The sequence below is a fragment of the Centropristis striata genome, chromosome 5, assembly GCF_030273125.1.
Source record: "Centropristis striata isolate RG_2023a ecotype Rhode Island chromosome 5, C.striata_1.0, whole genome shotgun sequence".
Classification (NCBI taxonomy): Eukaryota; Metazoa; Chordata; class Actinopteri; order Perciformes; family Serranidae; genus Centropristis; species Centropristis striata.
The window spans coordinates 32,252,024-32,264,527 of NC_081521.1; the positions used below are offsets into that span (position 1 = coordinate 32,252,024).

General features: G+C 41.2%; 1 protein-coding gene across 1 annotated transcript in view; it reads right to left on the minus strand.

Moving 5' to 3' along the window:
- The window catches only part of LOC131971019 (ERC protein 2-like), a 164,353-nt gene that overhangs the window by 111,357 nt on the left and 40,492 nt on the right, over positions 1–12,504 (minus strand). The gene's annotated exons all lie outside the window — the stretch shown is intronic.

Here is a 12,504-nt window from a genome sequence, read left to right on the forward strand (position 1 = left end):
ATTTTACAAATGAATCCAATTAGACTTTAGACTTTGGTGTTCTATGCTCCCTGGAGGCCATGAGCAAGGAATTAGAGGAGCCATCTTGGTTTTTGAAATGCAGGGAAAGTGGCAGGAGGGGGTGGGAAAAAGCAGTCAGGACCCTTTGGCAGATCTTGATAGGTTAATGACCATCATTATACAGCCAGGCTAAAGGCTCTGGTTGGTCGGTCCACAAGCAATAGGGACATTAAAGCCTTTAGGGAATGATGGGAAAGCTTCACACTACAAAAGTCAGATACAATTCCCGGCATTCATGATTGCCATGGGTGTGTTAGATTGGATTTTAGGGTTGACTCTGCGAGAGAGAAAGAGATAATATGGGTTTCCTCGTCGTTTTAAGTGAGTGGGCTGAAGAGGTACTTTCACTTATTTTCCAAGGGATGTAGGCACTTGAGCACGAAAGCTAGACGCATTATAAAAGTCACGATCTCCATGTCGTGAAGCACCGGTGATTCTTCACAGATTAAACAAGACTGCATGCTTATCTCCACACGGTGTAAACACAAGAGGAAGTACAAACAAACCAAATATCTGGCTTTGGCCTGTAGTTGTAGCAGCCCGGTAGCTTTAACATACTCCTAAATACGCAGCGAAACATATACATATGCACTCATGCACACCCTAGCTCCCTGTCCCTATGGGCACCACAGAGCCCTATTTCAGATCAAATTGAGCATGTCGCCCCTGGTCTTAGATAAATGATTACATTCTCTACCAGGCTGAAGTTTGCTTTGGCCTTGCCACACAAAATAACAACCCCTTGATGAAATATTTAGCCACGTCGCTCTGCCTTCTGTGAAATTGTGCAGAAAAACGTTGAACATAACTTACATGTTGTATTGGCGTGTGAGAAGGAGTCACATGAGTCGTGGATATGGGAAAGAGGGCAAGGAATTCTGTCCGAATTCTCAAAGTCAAAACATACTCTCCGAAGAGAAATGTCTTTTGTTGAGAGGCGAGGCACAGGGCAGCTGTATGCATTTCTGGGAGAGAGAGGGGCCTCCCAACCAGTAGCCCGATTGTTATGATGAGAACAGCAGTCATTCATTTTATCTCTGAGTGTATGAGGCTACCTCAAACTATACTCCCGCATCTCTCTCTCTCTCTCTCTCTCTCTCTCTCTCTCTCTCTCTCTCTCTCTTACACACACACACACACAGGCTTTTATCATTAAACCACTGTGCATATGTCATCCCACTCTCCAACCACACACACCTCCTGCTGCAGCAGACCACCTACGATAGGCAGCTACCATGACTCTCTGAGCCAGGCATTGCGGTGTGGACTGTCTGTCTCAGCGAGTGTGTATCCTCTTGAGAAACCATGACGTCTGTCTCAGTCGTCTCCCACACACATGGCTCCCCACTGTTTACAGCCATACTCTTTTGAGTCTGATAACCTTATCAACAAGCTGATAGGACGAGACCAGGTTCTTCTTAAAAGTGTTGATGCGTTACCTTTTACTGACCCTGACTTTGCACATGACATTGACTTTTGCAAAATAGTAATAGTAATGATGAATCGACTAATCATTGGTCTAATTTTGTCAACATAATATGAGTCAAAGTTGAGCAAAACTGCAACACAAAAAAATTAACCGTACATGTAAAAAAATATGGGGGAAAAGATGGTTTACAAATTACCCATTATAGACTGCTGGCTACAGTCATATTGTTATAGACTTAGTGGTGAAACTTGTGGTTTAAAAGTGGGCTCCAATATCAATGAAACAAAACATCATGAAATGTGGCATTAGTTCATCCTAAAATAAATAAAAAGTGAGGGGGGGATTTGAAGTCTCTAACAATAGCTGACATTCATGTGAAGTTAAAAACTTAATAGATGTCAACAACAATATTTTGATTTTGTTCGGCGCTTTGAAATCCATTGGGAGCCTTGGTGTTGCTTTGCTGTTGCAGTCTGTACAGTATGATCATGATTAGGACAAGCTGAGGTCTAATGCAATAGGAGAGAAGTTAGTGAAACAGTATCAGGCCCAGAGTCTCTGGCGAAAAATCGTGCTCTAAAAGCAGCTTGTTCCGGAGCAGAACCACAAACCCGGTCGACCCGTCTGTCTCCCGTCCAAACTAAGAACTAGAACTCGGTGGCCTCCGGAGGAATCATTTCTGCAGAACACAAAGGAGACCAGCGTGGAGCGTGACCACTATAAAAATACAATCGTTTGTATTTTTATAACTCTTTTGGACCAATAAAAATACCAAACAATAATTGGTCGCCCTTTTCTGAAAGGCAACTCATTTCTCTGAGCTTGTCATCACCTCTGAAAATATGACAGGGACAGTTGTAAAACCCAAAGATCCTGGCACTGATGTATGTGCATGCATGCACACACACACATACAGCCACACACAAATACACAGAGGGACAATAACCGCAAACTGAACAATATGTAGTAACACAGTGTGCACTTCCCAAGAGAAATCTAGGTCACAGTCAGACAGAAACACGATGACGGACCAAATACTGGAAACAACATAGTGCTGTGTGTGCTTATGTATACATGTGTTAAAATATACTCAAACCTGTACACCTGCATACTGTTCCCATCTTCTACCATCAGAACTTATTGATTCCCAGATTAATAAAGGACTTCCTCCTGCAGCTGAGCGCTCAGATGTGGCTCTTCAAAGAGAAACACAGTTTGGGCATGAAGCTCAGGGAGGACAGTGACCTGTTCAGTGTGAGGAGGATGTGCTTGCACTTGATTTAACCCCTGTCCCACCACCACCTTGCACCACCACCCATTCTCTACCGCCTGTGAAGCAGAGCAACACTGGCAGACTGAGGAAACACGGATAATGTGTAAGCTGGCGCCCCCATGTGGTACTTTTCTTCACTAGGCCCTTTTATCCACAACTCCAGAGGTCATTTAAAATGAAAAATGTTGTGTTTAGGTTATGATTTTTTATCCCCTCCTACACACTATCTTGTAGTACAAGTTTCCTTGAATAAGAATAGCAGCTTAACATAAACTTGTCATTTACTCTAAGCTGTGAAGTCCCCACCAGATCTCAATTGGGGACAATGTGACACAGAGACCCTTAAAGCAGGAAATCACACCTCTCCCCTATTGCCCTCGAATGGCCTTCCTGATGTCATGCTACTTAGCTCAAGAAGTCATTACTCATCTGTTATCGACCAGAACGACGGAGCGAAATGACTTCATAAGACGAGTGGTGCCCGAGAGAGGGAGGAAGAGAAGGGAGGGTCAAGAAGCACGATGCTCAGGTTCTGATATCATCTAGACTTTACTAAACAAGGAAAAGTATAGGTCATTCTTTATTTCTGTCAGGGAACACTTCCAAACAATACTGTATGTCAAGGAAGGCAAAAAAAGTTTCCCCCTGATGAAAGAATTAAAAAAAAAGGTTTTGTTCTGTGCATTTTCTATTTGTTGTCCAACACTTGCCTGACAAAGATGACTAAGCACAACTGCACAGAAATGTGTGTACCTGCATGTCTCCCGACCAAATCTCTTCTGCCTCTAAACCATAAAGGACCATGCATGGTGTTGACAAGCCAAACAGGCAGTTCCTCATTATACTACAGCCAAGGAAAAAAAACCCGTCAAGCTAGAACTAGGACCAAACGAAAGAGACATAATTTTGTACGGGTCTCTCTACGATTACGACCGAGGCCTGTGACTCTCACAGCAGCTTCCTCTCCATTGCCCTAACATTCATTCTGCTCCTAACCACCAGCGCCTGTTTAATATACAAAGGTGCTCTGTGTTCATCAGCAACACACACATACATACTCATTTGAATGCAAGCGCACAGGCGTGTAAACATACACACACTTTATGAATAAAGCATAAAGAACATGCATAAATACACATGATAAGACTCTCCTTTAAATATTCATGAATATGTTTTAGTTTCTTGTATATTTCTACAAACAAGGATTAAGCCCAGTCATTCCTAACTTTGAAGAGACCTCCATCACTTGATAAAATAATAACTCAGTATTAAATATAGCAAAGCAAAACACCCACAGAGACAGTTTTAATATAATAAGTTATATTAAATAGGCTGAAAAGAGGAGTGAAAATGTTCTCCAGAAAACACAGCCTATCTCAACTTAAATAGATAACAAAAGCTTTAAAAAAAACTGTTTAAGGGGTATTTTAATCTAAATACGGAAAATAAATAAAATACAGGATGATCACTCCCTTGCGATTGTACTTCTCCACCAACCAGTCAAGTAAAGTATGGAGGTTGCTTCAAAGGAGCAATGAATTCTAAAACATGGAAGCTTCACAAAACCCCACAGCACAGAAGATCTATGCTATCCCCCCAGTTTCAAGGTGGGCACCCAAGATTTGTGTCACAAAATCAGTATCTCACCAAATGTGAAATATGGTCATAATCTCCCCTCCTGTTCCAGAGTTATGGGGTTGACTTTTGCAGAACATTATGAAGTCACAGTGAAGATAAACCTTGAACTTTTGGATATAAAATGTCAATATTTTATCCTTTCAGACACTGTGAAATGATGTCATAATTAACTTATGAATTCTTGAGTTCAAGCGTCCAAGAGAAAGGAATGGAAGTGAAGTCGTAGTGACCTTTACCTTTGACCAACAAAATCAAATTAATTAATCATTGATTCCTCTAGGCACTCCAAGAGTCCTAATTTCTTGGTCACTGAAAAAAAATATTTAAGTAGCTTGATAAATGAGGCCTGCTGCACAAAAACATTTGCATGAGCACGCATATACACAAACAGGAAACTACTTATCTAATTCTGCATGTTCATTGAAACATGTGGCTTATTCTGAACGTTGAGAACTGATATTTGAGGAATACACACACACACACACACACACAATCAGGTTGTGATTATTATCATGAATGCTGGGCCAGGTTCAAGCGATAGGGGCTGCATATAACACTTACACATATGACAAGCAGACATCCTCCCCCTTTCCCCACACATTCCTCCAGAAAGTCATTCACACAGAGACCCACCACTGCATTCATACATATTAAACAGACACCAACACACAGACGCATTAACGCACACATATGGACACACACACTCAGATGCAGACGTGCACAAGGAGAATGACAGAGAAACAGCTAGAAAGACGAAGCGAGTGTTGTTTTCATAGTGATTTCTCCTGGCCGACCACAGAGCAAAATGAGCAGGGAGAGACTCCTTCAGACCCCAGAGCTGTTCAATGAAGACAGATTGCACTTGTGCAAGCTTGGCTGTACGTGAGTGTGAGTGTGCCTGCGCCTGTGTGTGTGCCGGCCAACTTGATCCACGTCCATGCTCTTTAGGCTCAAGACCCTATCTCTGCCCCCCTCAGCTGTGGAATGCTGCAGTGATTGCTGGGTAATTACCCTGACGCTTTATTCCTCTGCTCCCAGCACCATTAGTATTAATTCTTTTCTTTTTCTCGTTTTTTGAGAAGGGGAATGGGAGCCTTTTGATCTAAAAGAAAGAGAGAAAGAAAGAGAGAAGAAAGAAAGAAATGGTATGCGGCCACCCGAGAGGACCACAGCAGCTCCGTTTCAACCTGTAGCTTCTGACCCCGACACGATTTACAGTGATCTGGGCAGACAAGTCAAATACACCATACAGTCATACGGTTCAACTGAGACACAAAGGGTCAAACTTTGACCTACTTTAGACAGTAAGCGAAGTGCCTGCCTCAGATCTGAAAGTCGAAAATACTTGACTGCCAACAAGTTAGGTCGAAACAGGTCAGCCTGAATTATAGCCTGTGTCATCATCAGGTTTAAGTTCGTCATCAAGTCAGAGAGTCATCAAACATGTCTGATTTCTCCCACTGCAGTGCACGTGTTGTGGTCAGGAAGACTTGAATAGCTGGAGCCTGACATGTGGCCCGACACTGGGTTTGTCTTGACTGATGTGTAGCCTGGCTCCAATCAGCCAGCCTCAGGCTCTCACCATTAACCCCGGCTGATTGCTGATAGGAGCAGAAGGGGGATACAGAGAAGGGAGGGGGGGCTATCACAGGCTGTTTACCGGAACCTCCCCAGCTCCAACGGGCTTATCTGTAGCCATGTCTCTGCGCTGTGATTGGTCAGATGGAATCCATTAGGATGAAAGGCATTGGTGGCCTCATCACAAGATCTATCAAGATCACACACATGCACTCACACGCAGGAACGTACACATACAGTAAAGAGTTATCTAGGATCTCTGAGAAATACAGCTGTTACACACACACAATCACTCACCTGGTTCAGTGTACCCTATAGAATCTAGGCTAGGTTGTGATGCTGGGGCTGCTTGTTCGCCACTTCTCCGTCCGAAGTTTATTTGTTGCCTGTTAAGCGTCTTTGAGTGTTTAGAAAAGCGCTATATAAATGAAATGTATTATTATTATTATTATTTTTATTATTATTATTATTATTATTAGGTATGTCAGTCATTCCCTGTTTAGATTCTGCAGCTACATGAAGTCAGGTCACAGCTTCTTGCATTAAACATTATGGAGTGCATAGTCTTTGTATTCAGCACTTTTATTCAGGCAATGCACCTTTACTTTAATATTATTAGCAGATATCATCACACATATTTTTTGGAATTTTTTCAATACAAGTGCAAAAATTATATATACTTTTTTCAGTACTGAAACCTTTTTCAACACCTTAGTTTGAGAAAGAAGATGTTTTTTCTCATGTTTTCTTCTTCTCACATCTCTTTTAATTTAACAATACGTGCCACACTTCTCAGTGCATGAGTATTCAGTGTTGTCTACACTCAAGTAGCAGTACAAGGACCTAGATAAAAGTGTAAGAAATTAGCCGTTTCCTGACACAGATGTTCACAGATGTCCTGACCAAAGATTAAGTAAACAAGACTAACAATCTGGACAAGCATTTGGTGCCGACTTGTGGCACTTAAAACATTTTGATACTCCCAGCTGGTCACATTTTGGTCAGTAATCAAAATGTGCTGAGATATGTTACCCAGCCTTCGTCAGTTGCGTCATTGGACATAATGACGTTTTTGATATGACTGTTTTAGGAAGTTGTTTCCAATTGGAGAAAGAGATCATTGTCTGTCATGCACATCTGGACACAAAAGCAGAAAGCAATGCTTTGTTTATACATACACACACATACACAAAAAAAACAGTGTTCCAATGCTGGACTAATATTTTCCTTTCTATCAAAATGCAGCACTTCCCCTCTCTATCCATATGCATCAAACTCAAAAGTGCCAGTGTTGTTTTGGGGCAGTGTGTAAAAAGGAGGAGGGAAAGTAAAAAAAGAGAAAGAAACACAGAAGGTTTTTTTGGAGAAGAAATGGCTACATTACAGCCTGCATGGCTGCTGAAATTAATACGACATTAAAAGAATTGAGTCATTAGATGGTATGCATGCCTTAATTCAACAAGGGATATAACAATGGAGTGTATTTCAACAATAATGAAAACTTTAAAATTATGAAAAATGGACAGACAGAAGAGCAATTGCTCCACAGAGAGAGATCAAAGTGTGTGTGTGTGTGTGTGGGGGGGGGGGGGGGGGGGGGGGGGGGAGAAATATAGAAGGCCAGGGAACATCTCTATTTATCTCTATATCACTCTCTCTCTCTCTCTCTCTCTCTCTCTCTCTCTCAACTTTTCTTCACAATCAAAGGCCTCGCCGTGCCGATGACACCAGGCCAGAGCAAGTGCTGAAAGAGTCTGGCAGAGGGTGCTCTGAAACCGAGCTGGGTTCCCCTGAGAAAGTCTCGGGGAGACCTGCGAGACACTATCATAAGTAACAGAGACCCTTGTGTACAGGGCATCCTTCTGTAACGACACACACACACAAACATACACACATACGCCCGATGCAGCCCAAGCAGACGTAATCGAATCTCTCTGTCTGTGGTTGCTATAGGGAGGGAACATGATAGGGGATACTATACTTCCATGCACACAGCCAGCCTTTTTAAAAGCATGAATATGGATTGAGACGACCACAATGTTTGAACATGAATAACACATGTATGCCAAAACCACACCACAACCGGCTCTGCATGTGTACCTCCCACACCCCTACCCCCCTAGCGAAAGAAAAAAAAAAAAGGAACCAAAAATGAAAAAATAAATAAATAAATGCATCATTATGCATTGGTCATGGTCTTGTAGACCGAGGTCTCGAACAGAGCTCCCACTGTTCTGCGTCGTGATACGTAAGACCGAAAAATGCCTGCACAAACCTAGCATATGCATTTTCGTTTTTCATTTAAAGACCTCATTATTTTTAGTTCAATTCAGCCTCTAACTATTAGGATCAATGTACGGCTCAAACTACACCAATGACATCATGGTACCATGCTATAAGTCATGGTGATTGTCCATGAAGAGGCCCCTTGGAAAAGATAAAAATTCTCCTACTCTACCGAGACAGAAAAAATAGGGCACCAATGAGTGATACATGCTGGAATGTAAGGCAGTCGCTACAGTGGTGCACTGCAATAATTTCTGAAGTGCTCAGCGCTGGTCTGTGAGTGTCTCATCTGCCCACCATTATTACCATAATGTAAACAAGGTTCATACACTTTTTGAGTGGTAAAATTCAAGCACTTTTCAAGGACCATTTTCAAGCTTTTCCAGGACCTTACAATGGTTTTAAGTTGCATGTTTAGATGAGTACGTACATGCTAATTTATACAGTCTATGGCTAAAAGGAGTAATTTCACTCAACCATACTAACAACCAAAACTACAGTTTGCTAATCTCCATATTCAATTTAGTATTTTTTTCATTGAGCATGTGATTATCTATAGTCAGATCGCAAGAGAAATACAGTCAGAATTTCAAGCATTTTCAAGCACTTTATCCAAAATCCAAGCACTTTTCAAACTTTGAAAGTACAACATTAAAGCATCCGTATGAACCCTGTGTAAAGTATCACTGCCTGGATTAAAGAAGTGATTGTCGCACCAAAGGGGCTAAACTGGGGACACTACTATTCAGAAGTTCCACATTTCAAACATAAATAGGGCAACCGACCCCTAAACATCGAAGTCAGAGAAGAGTTTAGGATAGAAGTGTGCTTTCACCAGGGCTGGACTGGGGCAAATGCCTGGTGGGCCAGCAGGTCTTTTGGGCTGAACAACTTAAGAAAAAAAAATGTTTCTTTATTTTTTGGTTGACTGATTGCCCAATGGCCAATAAAACAGGTAGAGGGATGGCCAATGAAAAGACGGGTGTCTTGTGAACAAACAGTACTGGGTGAGTGCGCAGCCAGGGGGCAAAAGCATAAGAAGAGAGTCAAGTTTCTGCCGCCTCCACTGTGTGTGCACTGATGACAATTAGTTTGGCACATCCAGACTTTTAATGGAGTTTCACAGTTTTGGACTTAATTAATTCATTGGTTGAAGTTCATTGACTGGCACTGCGCTTGGCTTGCTGTTGTTACCAGTTTAACATTCTAGTGCTTTGTCATAATTGCATGTTGGTCAGTCCTGTTAGTGTTGAGAAGCTGATTTGCTGTTACCTGGGCCACCATGATCAGTTGTTGATAGATTCGGAGGTGATAAACAGACTAGCAGTTAGATGTGGCGGTTATGATATAACTGTGACAGTGGTAAATTGGCTAGTAGGCCATTTCTTTGTCTCTGCAGGATAATTTGCCCACCCAAAGGGATCTTTTCGATTTGTAAACATTTGTTTCCTGAGCATTAGTAGAACATCATTTTACAGTTGGCAATGACGATTCCACTGTACTTCAACAGTACTGTGTGTTGATTTTTTCATATTTTCCTGCAGGCCTATGGGCTTGCTTTTATTGTGCTGCATATTATTGCATTTATATCAAGGAGTGAAAGTTATCCATTCTGACTTCCTGTGTTTTAATTGACACTCTGGGATGAGGGCTGTCTTATGTAGCCTACATGTAGTGTAGCATGGAGTGATATGGTTAATATATCTACATGGTCAGGAGAGCACTAAGATAGTTGGCGAGTAATCAGTTGTGGTGGGCAGGTCAGGGCAAAAATGCCAAGGCCGATCTTCTGTCCCACTCGAGCCCTGGGTTTCACTGGAGTTAAAGTTACACTCTTGAAGATCCCTATTTCATTCTATTGTCACTTTTACTTGTATTTTAAGATTTATTTTCATTGTTAGTAGTCATAGTAACCATTTGCTCGCACTACTACCAGGGACCTGGACAAAAAAATCAGTACGTGCTACACACACAAGTGACCTGAAGAGTGGGTCTATTGGATTAAATCGTCTCTGGCAGACCAACCACCACTGGGTGTTGCTTGTGATTTCCCGGAATTCATCTGTAGGTTGGCCTAATACTGTAAATTTAAAGGCTTACATCACTGGGCCATAAAATCAATCACCGTTGTGTGACCTAATTCAGTGATACACAGCGACATAACATTGACACTTATTTAGATGAAAAACTTTGCGATTATTGCTTATTGCTTAAAATATTTGGTAGAAGCAGTTTGTGAACTTGTAAACTGAAGTAAATAGCCAAAATCTAAAGGAGACTAGAAGGCTGTAAACTGAAAACTGAATGACTCAAAGCATCCACAACAACACAGGGCCATCAAAAAATACAAAACTGTAATACAAATGAGTTCATGAACTACAGTTTGATACACCAAACAGACTCCCTGTTGTTACTTACATTTAGTTTTTTTCCGAGCTTCTTCCGTTCCATTTTATATTACACCCACATAAAAATCCTACAGATGGTTGTTGCCCTTAGCTTTCCAGATTTAAATTCCTGATGATCGGAAAGAGAGTTTGCTTGCACACAAACACACACATTGCCATGAACACACACAAAAACAAAAGCAGAAACACATTATGACACACTAGTTGGTCTGTCATCAGACTGTGTCATCATTACCAACACTCTGTGGTGGGGAATTGAGATCGAGAGCTTGTCGTAATAACACAGATGCATCGTCTTAACCCTTGAAGCCGGTCAGGAGGATGACACATGTCCTGTGTGTGTGTGTGTGTGTGTGTGTGTGTGTGTGTGTGTGTGTGTGTGTGTGTGTGTGTGCGTGTGTGCATGTGAATGTCTGTTTTAGATATTGACTCTTTTCATCAGTGTGGGATATGTTCAAGAGATTAATAGCCCTATAAACTGTGTTTAGTTGACTCATTCAGAGCTGATAATTTTATGAGTTGAACCCAGCACACAATCAACTTTCATATGATCTAAGCTCATCCCACAGTGTCATGAAAGCAATGACAGTTCTTGTTCACATTCAAAGACCTTTCATAAGCTTCTCTGCTGACCCACATTCAACTGATCCTCAGCCCATCTTTGCTCTTCTGTGTCTGGAATGTTTTGTCATATAAAAACATTCCCCATTTATTGGGGAAAATGTACCCTTGATATTTAGATACAGGAAGTGTCAGGGAAATCTTTATCCTGTCCTGGGAAGACTTCAAACATGCAGGGTCAGGCATGCAATGACTTAAACAGTATGAAGACGGGAAGGGAGCAAGTTATGCTCCCAAGCTGCATTCCTTTCTTTCCCCTTGTATACAGATTTATAAGTTATAGTGTCCTGTTTAGAAATGTGACCATGATCAGTCATGTTACAGGGTCAGTTCACCCAAATTACAAAGAACATATTTTCACACATCCTCTCGAGGTATCTAGCCATACAGATACTTACAGTATTATTTGGCGAGGTTTTCTGGCGCCACCCAAATACAACAGAGATGAATGGAATTTCATTTGTGGTGCTCCCAGCATTGAAATAATACTTTTTTAAAAATCTGCAGCAACATCTTCTTTCAGAAACAATGTCCTGCTTACTCTGGGTAATCCACAGACCTCAACAGTTTTTATTGGAAATATTGTCTCCTGAAGAAAAATTCCATATAAAAACTGTTGACAGTATGTTGACAAATGAATTTGTTCCTCGTAATTCATAATCCAAATTTTGTAACTGAAGATCACAATGAGGTGAACAGTGTCTTGCTGCCAGAGGACTCTTTTTATGGGTTTTTTATTTTAATTTAGTCTTTACTGGAAAGCTGGCAGTATAGAGGCAGAAAGGAAACAATGGGGAAGAGATTTGAGAATAACATGCAACAAAGGTCCACAGCTAAAATTGAGACATGGACTTTGCGGTCATCTAGTAATAGGCCTGTCACAAAAGACATGTTAGCGACTTATTGCCAACATGATTGAGGTCATATCTGTATAGCATACAAAACATGTGTTTAAATGCGTGTTTGTTTACATAAGACTGTCACAAACATTTTTGCCAACATGATGCCAGAATAAATCACAGGGTTTTCCCTATGATTATGAGACTTAGGCACAGGTCCTAAGGCGAATAATTAGAAAAAAAACATGTTAAGACACATATTGTTGTCATTTCTGGTCATGCTGCTTCTGTCCTATTTAATATTATTCACATTTCAATTCAAATGTCTCTATATTCTAAAGATATATTGCACTTTGAAAGGGCTTACTTGCA